This window comes from Prionailurus bengalensis, chromosome B1 (assembly GCF_016509475.1).
Source record: "Prionailurus bengalensis isolate Pbe53 chromosome B1, Fcat_Pben_1.1_paternal_pri, whole genome shotgun sequence".
In the NCBI taxonomy this organism is placed as follows: Eukaryota; Metazoa; Chordata; class Mammalia; order Carnivora; family Felidae; genus Prionailurus; species Prionailurus bengalensis.
In genome coordinates this window covers 118,113,501-118,137,203 of record NC_057344.1, presented here as the reverse complement: position 1 = coordinate 118,137,203, position 23,703 = coordinate 118,113,501, and the positions used below count along the sequence as shown (strand labels likewise).

Genomic DNA, 23,703 nt, shown 5'->3' with positions numbered 1-23,703 from the left:
TTCATTGAGTTTCCTCCGTTGAGTGAGAGAAGCATTTAAAGCCCCTTGTCTGGAAGAGAAACATGCTTCTCTGTTGCTGCTCAGGCCTCCTTGTGTCAGCTGCTTCATGCCACAAAATGAACATAGCTACCTTGAAGAAAAATTTGCATTAGGTCATAATTTTCCTCTTTTTATGTTTTTCTTGCATTCTGAGGAAGCGGAATAAGTCTTCAGCTGAAAAATAGGTCCTTTTTTCTTCACAGCAAATATATAGCAAGAGGTAAAGGACCCATAATTCTACAAAAATGAAGGAAAGAGTTTAAGGCAGTTTGGAGGCATTTTATTTTATTTTATTTTTATTTACATCCAAAGTAGTTAGCATATAGTGCAACAATGATTTCAGGAGTAGATTCCTTAATGCCCCTTACCCATTTAGCCCATCCCCATCCTCCAGTAACCCTCTGTTTGTTCTCCATATTTATGGAGGCATTTTTTTTTATCCCAGGTTGGCTTTTGCTTTCTTCCAAGGCACTATAACATAAAGTTTTTCTTAAATCTTTTTTAAACTTGAGGATTTGAAGCAAGAGGAGGCTAAGTTTAGTATTTCCTTTCCTTTCCTTTTTCTTATCTGCTTGCTTATTTCTGGCTGTTTCAACAAGTTGTGGAAATATCCCAAAAACAAATACTATGTTTGTCATTCTATCCTTGAATTTATGTTTGCTTAATTTAAAGTTTAGAACCTTTAGGGGCACCTGGGTGGCTCAGTTGGTTGAGCATCTGACTTTGGTTTGGGTCATGATCTCACGGCTCCTGAATTTGAGCCCCGCATCAGGTTCTGTGCTGACAGCTCAGAGCCTGCAGCCTGCTTCAGATTCTGTGTCTCCCTCTCTTTCTGTCCCTCCCCCACTCATGCTCTGTCTCTCAAAATAAATAAACATTAAAAAATTAAAGTTTAGAACCTTTATTTGTTACATAAAGAACTGAATATTGCAGCAAGAATTCTATTTCCTGTTTTATACCTTTCTTATATATTTTTCAGATTCTCAATCACTTCCTATAATTCAATTATTCATAATTTTGCATATTTCAAACACCTTAGAACATACAGAATTAAGTGTTTTATTTTTTTTTTAATTTTATTTATTTATTTTGAGAGAGAGAGAGCATGAGCAGGGGAGGGGCAGAGAGAGGAAGAGAAAGAATCCCAAGCAGGCTCCATGCTGTCAGCATAGAGTCCGATGCAGGGTTCCAATTCACGAACTGTGCCCAATTCATGACCTGAGCCCAAATCAAGAGTTGGGTAGTTAACTGAGCCACACAGGCACCCCCAGAATTAAGTGTTTCAAGTTCTGTGTATATATTAGGTAGAATTAAATTCAAACTGATTTAAAAAAAAAATAATGTTTCTATGAGAGAGAGAGAGAGAGAGAGAGAGAGAGAGAGAGCATGAACAGGGGAGGAGCAGAGAGATAGGGTGACACAGAATCAGAAGCAGGCTCCTAGCTGCCAGCACAGAGCCCGATGCGTGGCTCAAACCTCCAAACTGCAAGACCATGACCCAAGCCGAAGTCAGATGCCCAACTGACTGACCCACCCAGGTGCCCCAAATTCAAACTGATTTTAAAAGAGTAAATATAGGGGCACCTGAGTGGCTCAGTTGGTTAAGGATCCAACTTCGGCTCAGGTCATGATCTCACAGTTGATGGGTTCAAGCTCTGTGTCAGGCTCTGTGCTGACAGCTCAGAGCCTGGAGCCTGTTTCGGATTCTGTGTCTCCCTCTCTCTGACCCTCCCCCATTCATGTTCTGTCTCTCTCTGTCTCAAAAATAAACGTTAAAAAAAATTTAATAAAATGAAATGTAGACTCTTGGACCACACTCCTGCCCAAGCAGATGAGAATCTCTGGGAGTACAATCAGAAATTATCTTGTTTTTATTTCTTTTTTACGTTTATTAATTTATTATTTATGAGACAGAGAGACAGCACAAGTGGGGCACAGGCAGAGAGAGAGGGAGACACAGAACCTAAAACAGGCTCCAGGCTCCAAGCTGTCAGCACAGAGCCTGACACAGGGCTCGAACTCATGAGCTGTGAGATCATGACCCGAGCTGAAGTCGGACGCTCAACTGACTGAGCCACCCAGGTGCCCCAGAAATTATCTTTTAAATAAACTTCCCAGTAAATTCTTATGCATTCTAAAGTTTGACAGCCATCGTCATGTAGGGCGATCCTAACTAGGATAAAGGAACAGTTGGGTTTTGTTTAGCTTTTGGTCACCTGATCTGCTACACACACACCCACCCACCCACACACACACACACACACACCACCACTGATTATTTGGAAATAGTAATCCATTGTATTTGATAGATATATAATTAAGGTACATGCTGAACTGATATAATAAAGAGCTACCAAAATACCATGCTTTAGATAAAACAGAGTTTATTTATTTCTCATCTGTGGCCCAAGGTGAGTAGGTGGCTCCACTCCAGGAGGTCATTTGAGGATCCAAGTTAGTTCTCCATTGTTGGTCTGCCTCCTCTTAAGTGTTGGCCTCATCTGTAAGGATTATGGTCAACATTGGCTCATACCATCATGTGCACAATCTGGGCCATAGCGGGGCAAGGAGATGAAATTGAGGGCAACAAAATTCCTTTAAAAATGTGATATATAAGTTGTATACTTTACTTTTACCTATTGGCTAAAATTAAAAGACATTTTAAAAAACAGGTTAGTTTATGCAATGTGCCAGAAGACAGCCAGACACTTCTAACTTCATTAGAAAATTCCCAATATTTCATATACATGTGACATAATCAATGCCAATCATCTTTATTTTGCTATAGATACTTATAGCAATTAATGGGCCTGTTCCTTTCTATCTTTTCATAAAAAACACTTAATATATTTCTATCTTAAAGAGAAAGGAGTCCTACCAACTGTCTTCTCAAACCTTTAATTCACAACCATCAAATGAACCAGAAATTAGTCATCTGTGAAATGTTAACCGGCTTGGTAAATGTATAAAAGTGTTCATGGATACAATTCTATGCAAAGTAAAAGGAGATTAAACAGCAGACCCTAAAGAAGAATAAACAAAATGATGTGTACTCAATATTCATCTACCTTGTCTCCAGTAATGACCCCTAACCACAGTTATATTTGGTCTCTTTGCAAACACTGGGGGCAATATAGGTACAACCAGTAAGCCAACTGATTTGTCTTCTTTATTGCTTTTTGGGAATGACACGGGAATGGCGTTAGTGGTGTTCCTTCAAGAAGAGTTACTCAATCAAAGCCTCATCTTCAAAAATCTCAAGTCTCATCACATTCCTCTCCTGGTAAAAAACCATTTCATGACATCCCATTGCTCTTGAATTAAAAACTCTTTCAGTTGGGAAGGAAAAGAACCCAACATAAGCTAAATTTCCCTTCCTCCAAAAAATGTTGAAGGGCAGGGGACTCACATAATAAAAAATATCAAGGATAGATTATCTTTAGATTCACCCAGATGAAATGGCTCCAACACTATCACCAGGACTGAGTCTCACTCTCTCTCTGCTCTTATTCTGCCTATTGTATCCCTGTTGCTAGGTAGGTTCTTCATTTATGATAGGTGCTAGAAACTCCAAGCTTATATTCTGTATTTGCAGCAATCTCAACAGAAATAAAATGCCTCTTCCCCAGAACTGCTTCATTGCTTTTGATTTAACTGGCCTAGGTATGAACATGTGGTTCAGATGTCCAGAACCAATCACTAAAATCAGAGGTTTACAGTGTTGTTGTTGTTTTTAATTTTTTAAATGTTTGCTTATTTTGAGACAGTGCATAAGCAGGGGAGGGGCAGAGAGTGAGGGAGACAGAGAATCCCAAACAGGCTCCAAACTGTCAGTGCAGAGCATGATTCCGGGCTCGATCCCACGAACCGTGAGATCATGACCTGAGCTGAAACCAAGAGTCCAACCCTTAAGTGAATCACCCAGGTGTCCCAGAGGTTTACAATGTTCTGATTGGCCAGGTCCATGTCAGTGTTGGCCTTCTGAGGCTGAACGTGAAGTTAGATTCACCTGGTCCCTGTGATGGAAGGGCGGTGGGTGGGGAGGGGAGAATAGTTCCCCTGAGAAAATCAGGGAGTGCACCTATGAGAAATTGGATTCTGGATAGGCCAAAACACAGACAGCTATTATAGTTCACTTTCTGGGTACACAACATCCACATTTATTTTTCTTATACCTAAATTTTTGGAATTCCCCAGACCTACATTAGGCAATAATATCAGATGGAATCAAAAACATATGTATGCCAGTACCACTCAAGTTTTATCCGGCTTACTGCATCCAGCCTGAGTCCAGACTCTCTGATGTGCTTTCCTCATGGTGAAGAAACCTATTGTAAAATGAGACGTTTAACTATCTCCAACAAACATAATATACATTTATGAGGAGGACACAAAATAGCTACCATAAAAACTTCTTACTTGAAAAAGGGGAAATGGGAGGAGGGGCAGTATGCAATCTACTATATGCATACATACTACCCTGCTGGACAGGAGGAGAAGGACCCCTTGTTTTGGTTTCAAAGTGAATTTCTTGGGGATCTCTTCTGTCTGCTCTTGGACCTGTTTTCTGGGATGATTTCCCTTGTGATTTGTCCTGTGTGGCCACAGCTGAGAAAGGCACTGAGAAATATTTACTTTCTGATTATCATATCTGACTAACAGTGCTGTTTCTGTTAGTGTGGCTTAAAGATCCCCACTAAGTATTGCCTTGCAGGTTGAGCAATCACACCCCTGCGTTTATGGGTGTTTGAGTTTCTCTGGTAACCCAAGTTCCTTAAAAGCTTGGTAAACTCTACAATCTATTTGTTTCCAGTAAATTCGGTGAGTTAGCAACAAAAGCCACAGTTGGTATTGAGGCCTAATCCTTGATTCTCGATTCCAATCAGGTTGTGTCTGTCTTCTAACTATTGCCTTTGAAGTTCTGTCAACAGGAGTGGGTAGGGCTTCTGGTTTCAATCTCATTTTCCAATTTCATTCTACCCTCCCCAACTCTGCTACCACTAAATTTAAATTGGAGGAAAGGACCTGACTTTGTAAATTCCAAACAGTTAAAGTACTTCTGACTCTTGGCTGTTTGGGGTTTCAGGAGAAGGGCTAAAGGGCTGCTCTTGAGTGTTTTCACTGCTTCCAGACAAACCAGCTTTAACTACAGTTTGCTCCTTTCATTAGGGACTTCCCTAAACCTTACAAGAAGGAGTCAATAGATTCCAGATTTTTTCTCAAACATGTCCTCTAATCCCTACTCTCAAAGGCCTGGGCTCTAAGTCTCAAAATGCCCCAGTAGCAAGTTAATCAACTGCTGTGTTAATTTCTCAGCTAAAGAAAGAGAGGTCCTCATTGCGTCTTCCCTAACAACATTCGGCTAACTCCACATTTTAGAGTCTGTTACCTACCACACTTCAATTCTTGTACCATATTTAAAAAAATAAATCAAGACTCTTCCAGATCTGCGTGACTAAAATATATCTCAAACAGGCTTGCCTGCCAAGAGAAATTTACCGTTACACGGAATTAAAAATTTATGGAGTAGATCTGTTACTGGACCTATCTCTTCATCTCTCAACTCAGCTTTCCTCTGTGTTGGCTATACTGTAGGAGAGACATTTCCTTTGAGAGAATTGAGCTTCCCCCTTCTGGTTGCCATAGTTTGAGCTTTACATCCCACAAAGCCAGCAATCCCCACAGAAAGAGAATATTTTTTCTGCAACAACACCTCCAAAAGGGTGTCAGTTAGCCCTATTGGTTCTGACTGGCCTGGCTTGAGTTGTATGCTTCCCTCTTGTAACAGTTCCTGTAGGGAGACAAGAAGGTTATTCTCTGATTGGCCAAGGCTGGTTTAACATGTGCTCACCCTTGAAACTCATGGTAGACTAGTTCTCCCTGAGCTTCATGGTTTAAAGATTGGTTCCCCAAGGGTAAATCATATGTAATTCATTGCCTGACAAAAGGAGGGGAGAGGTGAATCCCTGAGCAGATAAAAAACAATACATAATTATAAAAAAGAATACTTAATATGACCCACAAGGCCTTGCATGTTCTGGCCTCTGTCTCCTACCTTATGGAATCTCATTTAATTACATTCTCCTACTTACTTTTTGAGCTCCAGCCACACTGGCCTTATGCCATGTCTCTTCCTGCTTTTGGACCTTCCCATGTATAATTGCCTCTGCCTGGAACAAGACGCCTCTCCTCATGCCTTCTTTGATTGGTTCATTTCTGCTTATTTTTCAAAAGTCGGCTCAATTATCACTTCCTCAAGGAAAGCTTAAGTTGACTTCTTCACTGAGTTTTCCCTTCCTTTTATCTTCCCCCACAGCCTCTGAACTTCTCCTTTGTAGGGCTTGTCATAATTGCAAGTAAGTATTTAATTATGTTATTATTTGAGCTGTACGAGGATAAAATATCTCTGTAAATTTAAAAATATTATTCATTGAATGAATAAACAAAGTGCATGAAGAAATGAGCAAGCAAAAGGAATATGTGATGCTGGGAATAACGATTTTTTTTCCTCCCATTCACCTCTGTATTTCTGCAGTTAAATGCTCTACCATTGAGCTACACCCCCGATCTCCATATTTCGGGATCCTGTTTTCCTCCAACTCTCTCTCCCTTGTATACCAATACCAATTTTTCCCTATGTTAGCTATTCACTATTTTCTAACAGAGGAGATAGTTTAGTTGCATAACACATGAATAAGAAAGGAATTCAGAGCAAGAATAATTTTAATTATTTAATAAATTTAATTTAATAATTTCTGCAATATGCATCATGGTACTCAATGCAAAAGGTTCACACCCTGGAACAGACAAGCCTGGGTTGTAGTGCAGGTAGAGCCATTTACTAGCCCTTTGTAAGCAACTTATTTATTCCCTCTGAGCCTTTACTTATCTATAAGCTAAAAATAATGATATCTACCTGGCCGGATTCTTGTTAGAATATAAAAGTCTTATATAGTTTGTGTTCAGCTCTAGGTAGACAATCAACATTTGATATGTATTCTTATGATTATTCTTGGATCACAGACCTGTCGCTATAGTAGGAAGTATGAATTAGAAATCATAGCCATGACTTCACATCACCTTACAGGAGATCCCCATGCCACCTTAGGATAACTTTATTCAGATATTACCTATAGTGTTTTACAATACACCCTCGTGTTTTAAAGGAAGCTCTGACTTCTAGAACTTTATATTATCTAACAGACCCACCCAGCCTTGTCCAAAACATCAGCATTTATTCATAATGCATTTCACGGACCCCATTCCTCCCTCTCTACAAAGCAATGATAAAACTCAGGAAGATAGTCTCTGGGACCCACTAGAGAGGGAGAGGGAGGTAGGGCACAGTGAAATGAACGCTTTTAACCTCTGTCGGTAACCATGGACTACACCCTACCTGAACTATAAGAAATGTAAAGAAAACTTCACACTGAACCGATTGGCCAATCCCCCACCTCAGCTTCTCAGCAGAATAATCTTTTAAAAGACCTCCTTTGGGGCACCTGGGTGCCTCAGTCGGTCGAGTGTCCAACTTCAGCTCAAGTCATGATCTTGTGGTAGGTGAGTTTGAGCCTCACACCGGACTCCTTGCTATAGGCACAAGGCCTGCTTCAGATCTTCCGCCCCCTCTTTCTGTGCCCCTCCCCTGCTTGTGCTCTCTCTCTCAAAAATAAATAAACATGAAAAAGTTTTTTTAAAGACCCTCACCTTTAAGACTATACTTTCTGGGATCATTTGTATAGTTTGTTAAAAGACCTCATCTTTTAGGGACCTTGTATAAGAAGTTTTATCTTCTTTTCTGCATCTTTAACCACCTACCTCAATTTGATCTCTCCCATTTAAACATGTTCAAGTCTTTTCCAGCTTAAAAAATTCTTTCCTCATGCCTATATCCCTCTGTTCTTAACTTTGCTATCTCCTTCCTCCCCTCTTGAGCTAACCTTTAAATAGTCATTTGTACTCCCTACCTCCTCATCCTCCCTTCCTGTTTATCCTTCAGCCTCAGGCAATCTGGCTTCTGTTAGGCCTGGTCTTCAGCTGAATCGTACTTTGCCCAAGATTGCAGTGAACACCCCACTGTCCTACCCAAGGCACACTTCTCATTACTTGTCTCTGGTGATAGCTCAGTAGTACGTGGCACTGCTAACAGGTCAGACCTCCTTTGTGAAGCTCGTTCGCTCCCACAATACCACCCACCTCTGCCTTCCTCCTCTGGGCACTCGTCTTTCTGTCAGAACTCAAGGGTGGTGTTCCTCTGTTTCCTTCCTAAGAGCTCCGCTTTTCTTCTCAGGGCACAAAGTTTTCCTCCTCAGCTGCCATCCTGATGCAGAAGGGTCACACGTTTGTAACTCCAGTCTGAATCTGGTTTCAAGATTTCAGGCTCAGCTATCCAACTGCTTGGATTCTCACATTCTCAGAGGGCAACCTTCAGGCGTCTCAATGTAACTTTTTTTATGATTGATTTCTTTTTTCCCACGGCCCCCAAACTCCTACTTGCATGCCCTCTTCTCTTCCCGTTATTTCTATCTCGACTGAAAGTCACCAACAACCATCTCTTTGGCCAGGTCGGAAACCTGGGGGACATCCTTGACCCCTGCTTCGGCCTTACCCCTGCTTCAAAGTACTAGTTACTCTGCTCCATTTCTTCTAAGTCTGTGATATCCATGAGCCTCTCCAATTCTCTCCTTCCTGTTGCCTAATCTCTAACCCAGACCACTCTAATTTTTCCTAACGGACTTCTCCTGTCTCCTCACTGGTTCCTAGCATCTGCTGTCGTGTTCTCTCAATCTGTTCTCCCCACTGCAACAACCAAGGTATTTCCAAAGCCCAAATCATTTCTTCTCTTTTAAACCCCGTTATTGATTTCCCATTGCAACTTAGGCCACAATCCAAACTCTTCACTATGATTTATACTAACCCTCATGATCATAACCCTGCTCCCTGCACACTGCTGAAGTCTGAGAGTTCACCCTCTTGCTCTTGGCTTTCTAAACATGGCATCGGGAACGTTTGTCTTTTTGTTTTTTTGTTTTTTTCCAAATATGTCATGCTTTGTCATGCCCTGGTTCTTGATAGACTCTTTTTATCTCTACGAATACTCTTCTCTGAGTTTCTGCCTAGACTTAATAATTCCCATTTATTCTTAAGATCTCATATGAGACCTTACTCTTAAGGGATATTTTCTCTGAACTTTCAAATATTGCATATTGCCTATTGCATCCTCACATTTTTTGTTCACACATCTTACCATGTTTTCATGGCCCATTCACATGTCTGTTTTCCCCCTTGACTATACTCTGTGAGGGCAGGAGACCCGTCTTGTTCACTATTATATCGCTGAATGAGAGAAGAAATAGGAGTATATTGGATTGAGAATACTGCTGTGGTCCATCACTACATGTGTTTAATTTTAAACAATAAGGCTGAGAAAGTAGAGCATGCGAAATGTCACCACCAATGCAGAACAAGAATGAAAATATAATGTTCTCATAACGCTCTTTTGAGGGACATTCTATGATGGTACTTCCATCCACTTTTGATCCTTCTGTGTTTGAGGATTTCCTGAACAGACCCCCATAACGATACAGTTTGACCCAGTTTGGTCATGCCCTGATTAAACCGCCTCTCGAGAATGGGAACATTGAAGTACAAATACACACCAGTATCTCAAGCACCACCATAAACTAAGATGAATTAGAAATTCAGACCTGTGGGGCGCCTGGGTAGCTCAGTAGGTTGGGCGTCCGACTTCGGCTCAGGTCACGATCTCGCGGTATGTGAGTTCGAGCCCCGCTTCGGGCTGTGTGCTGACAGCTCAGAGCCTGGAGCCTGCTTCAGATTTTGTGTCTCCCTCTCTCTCTGCCCCTCCCCCGTTCATGCTCTGTCTCTCTCTGTCTCAAAAATAAATAAACGTTAAAAAAAAATTAAAAAAAAAAACAAAAAGAAAAGAAATTCAGACCTGAACAACCATTTATGCAATGGAAAGTGAAACTAACAATCCTTCATTTCTAAAGTTGTTTCTTTTCTTTTTAACATTTCTGAGAAGATGTCCCAACTAGATCAGTTTTCATTCATCTCAAGACCTTTTGTAAGCTTCTCTCCAATATCCAGTTCATAGCACAACCCTTTCCTGAACAACAAAGCAATACAAAAGGTCCTTTAGTTGGGACTTTATTTCTCTTGTCACCCAAAGCTATGTCTCTGATTTTTATGTATTACTACCACAACCAGTGCCCTCCACATAGGCTACCGTGCATGAAGTCTCTAAAAATTCAAAACTAAAGATGTATGCTAGCAAGTAAAATAACTATTGTCACCAAGAATTAACAATTCTATCATAAATATATTCTACATTATTTTTTTCTAAAGATCTAGGATATGTAGTAAGGTGTTTTTTGCTTGGCAAGCAGCCCTGTTGGGAGGGCACTGTTACTTGCTAAAATTGCACGAAACTTGTCTTTTCATGAAATGGTTTAGAGGAAAACAGTTCATGTACTCCAGACTGTGTGCATGAAGTTTCATTCTGAGTGTTGTTTTCCTTAGAAAATCTGTGAGTTTGAAGTCTGACTTAAACTAAATCAACCAAACCCCACTCTCTCCAGCCCTATACAATAAAAAGGGAATTGTTCATGTGAATTTCAGATATTTAAAAAAAAAATTTTTTTTTTTTTGCTTTTTATGAAAATGTGAGGCTGTGTCTTTTTGTCCAACAAGTTTGCTTCTTTTTTTCTAATGTTTATTTATTTTTGGGACAGAGAGAGACAGAGCATGAGTGGGGGAGGGGCAGGGAGAGAGAGAGTCATAGAATCCGAGGCAGGCTCCAGGCTCTGGGCTGTCAGCACAGGGCCCGAACTCACAGACCGTGGGATGGTGACCTGAGCCGAAGTCGGATGCCCAACCAAGCCACCCAGTCTCCCCTAGTCTGCTTCTTTAATTACATACACTCATACTCCAAACAGCTTTCTCTGTGGCCCGAGAAGAAATCAAGGAAGAGCTCCAATGTTTTATCTTCCTTACCTTTGAGTAATGTGTTATTCTCTCCCTTAGAAATGTTTTTAGGGACTAGATTAGCTCTCACTTCACATTTGCAATGAACAGAATTCCTACCACAATGGATAACCTACCTTAAAAAAAATACACTAGACACATTTTTCCTAAATGTAGCATTCTCCTGCATCTGGGTGAGCAAAGACAAGGAATGAAAATGTATCATCCTAAGATACAATGTCACAAATTGATCAGCACTTCTTTTCTGCCTCAAGGAAGGAATTAAAGTTGGTTTGTTTCCCTTTAGCTTCTGAAGAGAATACTGAAGAAGACTTAAATCTGAGAATTTATCACCTGCTGTGTGACCCTGGGCAAGTTACTTAATCTCTCTGTCATGTCCCCTCATGTGTTAAGCACATGTTCTCCAGTGTTAATATTTTGTTCCAATAAGTTAGGTCATAACTGTCGCATCTATTTTTCAAAATAATTGTAAATACTAAATGAGATAGGTAATATTAAAGTTTTCTTGCTAGGTTTTCATTAGCAGCATCTAGACTACAATTTTAGACCATGTCATTTACTTAGATTCAGTTTACCACTTTCAATAATGATGCTTTTACTACTTACACTTTCTAAATATTTTGAATATCTATTTTGTGAGTTCCTACTACTTTTACCTTGAACAGCAGTCCTCATTCATCAAAATTATGACTTTACCTTTTTCTGGTAAAGACAGAAGTTCTTTCAGTTCTTTTTCACTAGTAGAAAGTCCCTATTGATGTTTTATGGTTTCAGAAGATTTAAGAAAATTTCCTTCATAAAAATGTATTCCTATCATCACTAAGATTGTACCCACCTGACAGCCACCATCCCCACACTAAACACACCTGTCTCCAATAGTTCTCACTTCCTTCCCTCTCCCTACCCAGTCTAACTAGAGTCAATGATCATAATATTTCAGAGCAATAAAAGTTAGGGATCCACTAATGAAATGTTCCTTTAGGATTTGTTTTTGATGTTCTGATTTTGTGTGTGTGTGTGTGTGTGTGTGTGTGTGTGTGTGTGTGTGTGTGTTTCTTTTCCCCTTTGACTCCAATCTTTCTTTCAGATTCGCTTATTTTGTGTTCCTTGCTTGGATATACTTTAGTTTCTTGGGAACAACGTCATTGTGAAGTGTCAGAATATGTGTTTGAAAATCAACACATATTCACCTTAGAGGCATGCCTAATTACTGACAGATCAAGAAGGTGTCCTGCCAAATAGTAACAATATTGTACTCTAAGATGTAAAATAAGAAAACAAATTAAACAGAGGTTGGTAGTGAAGAGTTTTGCAGGAAACTACTCAGCCCCTCCTGCACCCTAGCTCTGAGTTAGCGTGAGTCAGATCTCATTAGACTTTCTCACTCATCTCTAGAAAGAATGAAACATAACATACTTGAGAATATTTGAGGAAAATTGGATGTCATATAATAGCTATCCTATTTCCTTTTTAATTTTTTCTCTTTTTTCATGCAGAGTATCTATAAGACAGGGAGGACTCAAACACGGGCCTCAAATTAGTTTAATCTCTGTAGCTCTTCCTTCTAGAAGCACTACACTAATAGCTAGCATGGAGCTATGTAAGACATTCATAAACTATTACATGGCCATTATTTGGGAAAAAGTGAAATTGGATTCAGTGTGTTTAATTACCTAGCTTAAAAAATGGTTTAAAATTTTTAGAAAAAAAAGTGTGAAAAAGATCAACCAATTCAGTATCCCATGGGAATACAAATCCCAAAATATTCTTCACAAATTGAACTCTGGCAACTTGCAATCATCTTTCTCCCCATTGCATCAGGGTATCAGTACTATCACTTACATTTTACCCTAATCTTTCTTTTTCACTGCTGATAATCTGAGTCATTCTTAGGCTGCTAATTATTTATCTTTTCCTCAAAGGAGATTTTTTTTTTTTTTAGCCTGTCACGAGAGAACTTAGATGAATTCAATCAACGTGAAATACAGAAGGAGAGTCACGGACAGCTTCATTGGATCTTTGCAAAGGTGTGAAGGCTTTACTAGACTATAGAGGGATACACACTATTTGCTCTCTGTCATGGGACTCTCTATGAACGACAACATTGTGTGCCTATTAATATTCACATAGGAAGTACACCCGTGATTTTTAAGCAAATTGTACACGTGATTGTCCATGAATCTTTTAAAAAATACTGCTACTCCAGCCCCATCCCAGACCTCATTACTCAGAATCTCCAAGAGACTGGTAGGGGTATTGAAGTGGAACATAGTTATGCATATTTTTTAAGTGCTCCACAGGTGATTCTGATTCATTTTCCCAATGGAATGCTTTGGTGCTATCCCATTCTGAGCATTTTATCCCCAAAGACCCATGTCTTAGTAACGATTTCAGTAGGTGGCGCTCTTTCCACCTGCCAGTTTCCCTGTTGGCGGGAATGAACTCACAAGTCATTCAAGGAAGTCAGGAGCAAATCAAGGGTGCAATTCTCTTTTACCACATCATTACTGAAAACAGATAACAGAACTTATCTTTGCAAACAATTTGTTGGATGGGGGGGGAGACTTATGTTACAGTGGTGGGGGGAGGGGTTGGACAAGGCTGTGGCATCATGTTTATTACACAAATGTAATCATTGTTCCAAAGAGTTCGAGCATGCCAACTTCCTAGCCTGAAATGGAAACTAAAGAAACAGAGTAGAGACTAAATAATGAGAAATACCAAGTAGAGATTTAGACAAAAATATTTAAATATACATATATATGAATGAAGGAGATGGGGGAATACGGATGTTACTGCTAAAAACTGCTGTGTGAAGAACTTATGGTATAAACATGGACATCTATAGCTGCTAAAGTGGGGAGACAGGACAATGTTAGTTTGCAAGAACATGAGCTTTAGAATCAGACAAACCTAGATTTAGACCTTAGTTCCAGCTCTTTAATATTTAATCCCAACCAAATTACTCAATCCTTAATTCTCAATAAGATGATACCTACATTATTAGCTTTTAATAAGTAGTAAATTAAAAGAGATAATAAATGTAAAACAATTATTCCCATGCTTGGTGCATAGCCAGTATTTAGCCAATTGTATTCCCTTTGGAGTGCTAAATATGAGTAAATGTAAATGCTGAGACCATTTTTCTAAGTAACAAAGAATAATGGGAAATTATTGTGAGTTTTGAAGGGAGGATTCCTAGATCAGTTGGTACTATTAATAGCAAGAAAAAAATTTAGAGGAAGCTGAGCAGGAAAAGATATATGGCTAATTTTGGTGTAATGAATTAGGCCTGAACTTGGATTCACACAACTTGAGTTAAAGAGGTGCTGCTTCCTCTATTTACAGGCTGAATGACCTTGAGAAAATCACTTAAACTCATATTTCATAGGGTTGGAATTGAATTCAATGCCAATTGGAATATGGCATATGATTTTGAATATTAAACATAACAGCATAACTTTACCAAATAAAACTATTGTTTAGTGTATAAAAAGATGCCTTGAAGTCTATAAAGTACGATATAAATGTAAAGTGGTGTTGAGGTAACCACCAATAGTTAAAATTTATTTATTATTGAGGTTCACCATTAAAGTTGAAAAATTATTCTTTCATAAGAAAGGGAGGTATTTAATGTGTTACCAAATTTGGATGACAATAAAGTAGTTACTAGATTGTGAAATCAGATTTCATGAGGAAAAAAGAGATTGATATTAGCAACGTATTTGCAATACTTCTGAAAGCATTTCCATGATGTTTGTCCCACGAATGATCCTAATATTTTTATGTCTTTAGCAATGTTTTAACAAGATTAGACTTTTGAGTGTTATCTGACATTTCACTTTGCCCCCATCATATCAGTATACACATTGACTAGCTCCTGACTTGAGTAAGTTAGTATTCTATCATGTGTATCTGTTTCTTAAAAATTTCCAAATTATAGAAAGATAAATTATAGAAATAAAGTCAGAAAAAAATAGAAATCATATTAATATAAGAAGAATTACCAAGATCTCATGACAGTATGATCCCTGGCCTTAGACAATAATGGTTTTTAGTAATAATACTAACTTGTATCAACAAGTTACTGTTATGTCTAAATGTTTCATTTATTGGAAACTTTTAAAATTCACATTCTACCTATGTTAAATATGTACCTTAGTATGGTGTGCAGTAATGTTACCAGATGAGAGAAACAAGAAAGCCCCTAATAGCAATGACTGCTGTGCTGTCTGAAGGTCAATTGTCTTTTGAGCATGCAGAGAATCTTTATCACGTCTTCAGAAATATGTTTTTGGAAATGGGAAACAACAGGCCATGATTTAATGTTTTTGTTAAACTGCTATAATTCTTCCAAAGCAATATGTATCACAATAATTTCTCTCTGTTAAAGAGAATATCAAGTCCTGAAACAAAATTTCCTATTCTGCAGGTGGGGAGGAAATTAAGAATGCACCTTCTTTTCTTTTTTTGGCTTTGTTTTGTTCTGTTTTGTTAGTACAATATAAGAAATTTGCATTGTAAAGCAAGCTGCTGTTGTCAGCTCTTTGATGGACGGAGCAGTCAGGAAGCTGCCCCCACCCTAAGAAGCTTAGAGACTGAGTTGAGCAACTGAGTTAGACAGCAGGTGCCCAGGCCAATCAAGTCAATTTTCTAACACAGAATGCATGTTGTGGAACTTGTTCTATTAGTCTTTTTTTTTTTCTCTCTCTCTCTCTCTCTCTGTTAAGGAAGCAAGAATTTCTCTGTGTGGATCCAGTGCTGTTATTTCTAGTTTCAGAAAAAACAGTAAGGAATTTGGCAATAATTCATGTTAAAACAACAACAAATTACCTTTTAAAAATAGATTACCCACACCTATAGGAAGAATCTCAAGAAGGCACACAATTAATAAAAGCTGGCTCTGAGTTACCCATACCAATATGCACTAATGTGCAGTAAACAACTGATTGTGCTCACTATTTTTCTTTCCCAGAAACAGCAACTAAGCAAGAAGGTGTTTTTTTTTTAAATCAACAATATAAAATCTCATTAACATATTTTACAATTGGAGACCTGCAGAATTTTGCTTCCTTTTGCTATTGAAAAGTCACAATAGCCAAGTGGAGTAATGTATGTTCTTCTAAATTAACACATGTTGCCGTGGTTAAGGGTGGAGTGAGGGTGCAGAGAAAGAAGTTGGCAAGAAAAGGTTCAGGGCCTGTTGCAAAACCAACTGCAAGCCAAGTATGATTCCAGATAGACAAGAACCACCTGTTACAACAGAGGGAGAGGTTTCAAAGATGAAATGAGAAGGAGGTGACCTTAAAGATCATTTCCCCAATTATAATATAAACAGCTAAGGGAACATGCAGATATTTATATCGAACACATGTGAATACAATATTATCCACATGTTATTCAATATAAGAAGGCATATAATTACTTATGTATTTCTAATCAAGAAAAACTTCTGGAAGTAAATGGTTTATTATTGGTAATAGTAATCGCCAGCTGGACACCTAGTACCTCATATCTCATTTAATCCTCACAACAACTCTTTTATTTCAGAAGGTGTTTAATACATGAGGAAACGGATACAGAGAGGGTTAAGTTGCATGCCCAAAGTCACACACTTGATAAGGGATGGAGTCAGGATTCAACCATATCTGTCCAACTCCAAAGCCTGTGCTTTCAGCAATTCTGCTGTATTGTGCACTACATAAATATATGTCATAGCCTTTGGAAAATTTTACTTTCTGGACTTGACCAAAAAAATTAGAAGGAACCTCCCAAACAGCTTAAAGTACACTAACGATTGTCAAGACCTCAATGACACATTAGTGTCCAGTTAGAAAAGACAGTAATTTAATGCCACGTGAAATGCTTAAGGAGAAATGAACAATGTTGCTTAGACCTTGCAAAATCCGAAATCTGAGTGAACGCTGCCTCAAAAGGGAATATACAATGTTTCATTAGAACACACTTTAAACGTTCTCCTTAGTAACTATGTGACACATAGAAAGAGTTCCCTTTTTAACCCCTTTCAAATGGGGAAATATTCTGCTTTTATAAAATTAGGAGAGGCTTCACTTCTAAAGAAATTACAGAGGAAAAGAAAAAGTGGGCTACACAAAATAACTTGTGTTGACCTAAAGGTATTGGGATCACAATGCAGTGATCCTATAAAAGGTGTGCCCAGAATATCTATATAAATTCGAATGTCGGTACGCGAAAACTTCTTCTACGGGACGAATCTCAACAACCACTGATGTAATGGCTCATATGGGCTTTGTTCTTTATCTTATCTCCAAATAAAAATTTTATGATTAAAGAGCGAATTAAGGCTAGTCGGCAATAGAAAAGACAAACTGTCAATGGAAGGAGGTAGGTATAGAATCAGGAACGTCAAGGAATATCGTCCGTCGCTTGGAATTTAGTTCTTTATGGGTCGATTTCTTCACTACTTAATTATACGTACGGGTAGAAAATTTTCAAACTAGAAGCTCTTACTGGAGAAAACGTAGGCATTGAAAAGCGCAGGTTTCTTTCTTACAATCGAATCTAGCGAGAAGTAGAGTCACTGGTGAGAAATTCGTCTTGGATCTGTGAGAATCCCTCTCCTTCCCAGCCCACGTGGCAAAAGTAAACAGAAGGTGGGCCCGGGGCGGGGTGAAGCAGGACTCGGTCAATTTCCTAATTTGTCGAGTCTTTAAAACTACAGGCCCCTAAAGCACTAAGGGCAGGCCCTCTGCGAAACTGGGGAGCGCTTTTGCTGAGCGAGATTAAAGCGACGGTGCAGAGGATGCCGGAGAGGGGGCGAGGCGGGAGCGGGTGCACCTTCCAGGGGGCGGGGGTGCGGGTCTTTGCGGGCGGAGGTGGGTGCGCGCGTGGGCGCGTGCGGTGACCTGCAAGGCGGTGGGGAGTAAGAGCTAAGGTGCGAGGCTGCCGGGCGGAGCTGGGTGCGCGCTGGGGTGAGGGGTGCGCACAGACCTCTAAGTGGGTGGTGGAGTGCGGTACTCAGAAAAAGTTTAAAAGGTTAATCCGAGGTCTCCATCCTTGTGCCAAGCACCCACGCCACCTCCCCCTGCGCGCCTGCCCCGCAACTTCACCCTGGTGGCTACCGCTCCGAAGGGTCACCGGGGCGCCCCGGTCTGGCTGCGGCGCCCGGGAAGGTGCGGGGGGGAACCTTCCCCCGAGCTCGCTCCCGCCCCGCGCTCATCCCCGCGCACCGCTCCCCGGGCTCCACCGCACCGCGCCAGGGCCGCCCCGGCCTCGACCGCGCACCGCATTGTACGGCCCCCAGGTGCCGCCGCCGGCCTTTGTGCGGGAAGCCCCGGGCAGGGGGCTGATTCCCTGGGAGCCGCGGCGGAGAGCCCCAGGGCGGCGGCGGCGGCGGAGGCCGGGGCGGAGGAGGAGGAGGAGGAGGAGGAGGAAGAGGAGGAGGAGGAGGCCGGCGGCGGAGGAGGAGGAGAGCGGGGCGGAGGCGGAGGAGGAGGAGGAGGAGGAGGCGGAGGAGGAGGCGGAGGGGAGCCGGCAGCAGCGGCTGCGGCCAGAGCTCGGGCGGCCGCCGCCGCCTCCTCGCGAGCGCCGCGCGCCCAGGCCCGGCTCGCATGCGAGTCACGTCCGCCCCCTCGGCGCGGCCGCCCCGAGACGCCGGCCCCGCCGAGTGATGAGAACACACGTCAAACTGCCTTATGAATATTGATGCGGAGGCTAGGCTGCTTTCGTAGAGAGGAGCAAAAGGAAGCAAGATGGCTGCCCTTTAGGATTTGTTAGAAAGGAGACCCGACTGCAACTGCTGGCTGGCTGCAAGGCTGCGGGACGAGAACGAGGTCAGAGCGCGTCTCTTAGGCCGCGGAACTCCCCCTTTCCTCCCCCCCTCGCTTTCTCTCGGGCTTCCAGGCACTGGGGAGCAGACCCTGCAGTGTCACCCGCAAATACCAGGAGGGAAGAGGGAAGCTTCACAAATTACTGGAGCCTCTTCAACATGGCTGACAAATATAGTTTTAATTCCGCCCCCCCCCCCCCCTTTAAACCTGTGGTTCTGTGCTCTCTTCTCTCCCCTGCTAACGCTCCTCTCCTCCTTACCCAGAAAACTTACCTTTGTGACTGCGACCAGCCGGCGCCCCGGCCTTTTATCTTCAGGAAAGTGATTTTTCTTGGCTTCCCTTTCTCAAATAGTTCAGCTTTGGGGGGCACTACTTTTCCCTGGAATCCTCCCCGACCCTCTCCCCTTCTTGGGAGTCAGGCCAGCCTCTCGTTTAACCTCACCCACCCCGGAAAAGAACTCTGACGGAGTGTTTTTCGGCCCTTTTATCTGCCGTGGGGTCTGGGTCTGGCTCTGCGTCCGCGTCAGCCCCTGGCTGCCCCCGTGTCCGCTTTTCGGGGGGCGAGCTGAGCGAGTGTCATGGGGAGTCGAACTGCAGCACACCAAGTGGGGTTTTGTTTTTTTTCCTGGAGTCCGCGCGTTTGGCTAGGGGCGCCGAGTGAGAGAGGAGAGCATAGTTTTCTCGGGTCCCCCAAACCAGACCAGATCCCACTTTTCTCCAGGTACATCAGCTCCGCGATGGGCTGTGCCTGCCAGCCTGGGGAGCGTGTGTAAGAGAATTTGTGGGCAAATCTGGGTCCTGGCTTTGTGCTTCTCCCGAATCAGCTTCGTTTGGTTCCCCGGTAAGTGACAGGCAGACACAAAGGCAGGCGCAGGCCGGGGGAGGGGGCGGGCGGGCGGGAGGAGGGGGGCAGAGTTGAGAGTTGGAAGACTGCAAGGTCAGGGGCGCCGAAAGAAATGAAACCCAATCCCAGCAAAGAAACGCACAAGTAGGGAGCAGATTTCTAACAGCCCCATCCAAATTTCTCTCTCTGTCTTGGTTGCTTTCTTTTCCTTGGTCTTTTATTAATCTGCCTCTGTGTCCGTCTCTCTTTTTTTTCCTCCTCCTTCACTCACACACGCACGCACACACACACACACACACACACAACACTCACACACACTCTCCAGTCTTGCCGAATCTTTTCACTGGGGCTGCTTGTCCAGTGTTATGAAGCTAACAGAGTTTCTGTGGGGAGTTTTCTACCTATGACAAAATAAAGTGTGGCCTGGATAGACTCCTGAGAAGGTCGACTATGAAATATAAGTGTTATTTACTGATTATTGCCTTCATGACATACTTTTAATTGCATCGAGTAGTTCCCCCCACCCCCTTCATCTAGTGTTTAGGAATTGAACGGAGGGTTATTTTCCAGTTGTGTGCTTAAGATTTACTGAAAAAAAAAATTTTTTTAATATTTTCCTGTGTAAGGATACATCCATGAATTTGAAATCTCAAGTCTTGCATTGTGCTTTCTCCTCTCTAATAAGGAATAATACTGGCAAATCCAAATAAAAGTATTCATCAACAATGATCCAACATAAGAGTAAGATTGTTCCTTAGGGGAAATTGGGATGTAAGGAGAAAAGATATAGGTCTGGTTTGCTTTGCTTTGCTTTGGGTTTAAGACTGTGGGTATTGTTGCCTGGTTAATGAAATCATTATATTTGCATTTTAATGGAAATTTGAAATACTGGAGGAGGGTTATATCCTTTTACATGTTTGCATGTGTGTTTTATAATAGGTTTGAGGTAGAATATAAATTTCAACACAATAAATATTGGGTGGTTTTTTTTTTTTTGATATTAAGCAGAGAAGTGTTAGTGAAGGATTGGAAAGTCAAACTTAAGTTTGGAAGGCATGTATTTGATTAAAAATGGACAGAATAAAGAGCACAATAATGGACATTACTCCATAAATCAGACTTCTGAAATCATTTGCCCTCTGTAGTTCACTCTGTAACACTTTCTATTTTGATCTCTGAAAAAGCAGTTAAGTTCACTTTTAATCATTGATACTGGAGATTATTTCACATGATTACAAGGGAGTAGTATTACTGATCTCTGGAACAGAAACAGCTCCTTTGGTTAGTTCTTATTTGTCCTAAAATTATAAAGGAAATACTGAGGAGTTTAGCATAAATGCTTACTATTTGTTGAGAAAACTATGATTAATTATTCCAGCAATTCGGAATTTAAAATAAACAGTTCTTTTTGCTGACAGACTAATATCTAAATGCTTTTGGGGGACTTTTCAAATGTTGTGGTATATGCTCTCTTCAAGTTATTTAACTGATAAGAGATGTAATATTTTCATTCATATTGGCAAATAAGAATACGTACAATAATTTTATTGTGACCATGAAGATTTGTTCTTTCCTATTATCAAATTTAGACTTTTTTGTTATTTTATGTGTCCTATTTGTATGCTGAAAATAGCTGTTAATTTAATATTGTATGAAGGGCTTAAATGATTGTAAGGAAGAGATGTACATATATTCACCAATCTGAATATAAGTACCACTTTCACATTTATTATAAAAGAGCAGTTATTTGAATCCGTATAGGATAGTTTACTGTAAAAGACATCATGTGTGTTCTTCATTTGCCATATGTGTGATAGTACCACCTGGATGTTTCCAGAATTTCATAGATAGAACTGTCTTGAGCAATTGCATTTTATGGGAGTGATAGTGAACAATTACAAGATAGATCTTTTTCTTAAACTGCAATATTGTTTTGTTTATTTTCTTACTGAACTAATGGTTAATGAGACATTAACTTGGAAAGAGGGAGTCCCTTGTTTTGTTTAAATTCACACATTTACCAACTATGGCCTTAATTATATCTGGCATCGTGCCGGTCCATGACAGAAGTCAAAGGGGTTGGTATGATCTTGATGCAGTGGCACATGAGCATAGACATGGACGAGTCAACATTACTTCCAGAAATGCACCTGCCAAGGAGTTATTATGACAGACTTCCAAAGTCCTGTTTGGGCATTGGACTTGTATTAGGTAACAAAACCTGAAGTTGATGTTTTGGTTTCACTTGCTGAAGTTATAATTTCTCTATCAATTCCTCCAAGGCTCCACCCACACACAATGTTGTAAGCCAAATGTCACTATTAAAATGCGTTTCCTTATTTGCTGATCTCAGTAAGACACCTTTCCTATAATTCTCAGACTCAGGTTTTTAGGAGAAACCTGATTTTACATTATGTCCCAGATCCAAGTTAGTAAATTCCTATGAATTCTTTGAAATCATCTTGAAATAAAGTGTCTTCAAAAGGACCTTAGAATGTCTAATACTTAGAAATATGAAACCTGATTTTTTTATGTTCTAATTCCTTCTTCTGTGAGTTCGGTTGTTGCCCACTAGAATTTAATAGTCTTACCTAGCCATCTCAAAGTGCTAGAGGGAGACTTCTTTGTTTTATAAACAACCATATAGACAGGGTAAAATTTGGAGCAGCTGTCAGTGTTGGTTCATCAAAGTAACATTTTCCTCAACTATTATGCCACCATTGCACAGTAGTTCTTTAAGCGAGGTAATGGCACCAAAGCCAGTAGCAGGAAACTCTCATACAAGCCAACTTTACAATTGGAGTCTTAACTGTGGGAGAATTGAGTTGCCAAGTAGAGCTGGTGGTTATCTTGGAAATTGTGCTGAAGAACACAACCACAAATGATTTTGTCAAATATACAGTATTTACTTGGTCTAGATCTCCAATTTCTATTTTGACTCCCTGCCAAAACTCAGGGAATACTGTGGTATTATTCAAGGAGGGTATATAGTACATCTGTACACCTTGGTGTATAATACACTATATATATGTGTATGTATGTATATGTATATATATATAGTACACTATATATACATACGTGTATATATATATAGTACATATATATGTATATATATACATGTATATATATACATGTATATATATATAGTACATACACGTATGTATATATATACATACACACACACACATATATACAGTAGGAAAGAAGAGTTCCACAAGAGGACAGGGTAAATGAGAGCCCTTGAATCATTGTGACTGCAAGCCAAAAAGAGTCTTAAGTATCTGCTGTTTCCAACATTATTCTGATCCTAGATTGTATATTGCAGAAAATCCCTGACTTAAGATAGATATATAATCTTTCCACAATAAAAAAAATATTTTGGTTGCCCATTCCAAAATAGTAAAATTCTATCAGCTTTGATTTATGCTTTTTCCACTTGCCATGAAATGCAGTTAAATGTGCCAGGCTTCAAAAAGTAGAAATAGATACTAGGTGGATTTTCAATTATTTTGTGTAAAGCATATTCAGTGATAATGTCAACCTACCTGCAGTTTTAAGAATTTGGAACTCAATATTTTGTATTTACTCAGGGTTGTTACTCAAACTGACTTGAAATCAAGCTCCAAATAATCTGAGAATTAAACTAAGATATGAATATATTGAGATGCAGTGTTCTTGGAGGACAGGTTAGGACGTAAAATGAACTGGTTGCTTCGCTAACATTGCTGTAAATATTTATTTTAAATTACATTTATGTCTCTTGGAAGAGAGGCACTGATTTCTGTGTCTGTTTATTCCATAATTGAATGTAGTGGTGTTCTACTCAGTCAAGATGTAATGAAGGGAGGACAGCTTCCATTTATAAGATGAGTACATTCTGGAATGTAATGGATAGCACAGTGACTATCATTAGCCATATTTCAAAATATATTTCAATGTATTTCAGTATTTGAAAATATGTAACGATATTTCAAAATATATTTAAAAGTTGCTAAAAGGATA

The 23,703-nt window shown here is 40.3% G+C and overlaps 1 protein-coding gene across 1 annotated transcript in view; it reads left to right on the top strand.

Moving 5' to 3' along the window:
- The first annotated feature begins 18,495 nt into the window (after positions 1 to 18,495).
- Positions 18,496 to 23,703, top strand: part of TET2 (tet methylcytosine dioxygenase 2) — a 137,575-nt gene continuing 132,367 nt past the window's right edge. The window contains 1 exon segment of the mRNA XM_043571292.1: positions 18,496 to 18,860. The gene's annotated coding sequence lies outside the window, so the exon portion shown is untranslated.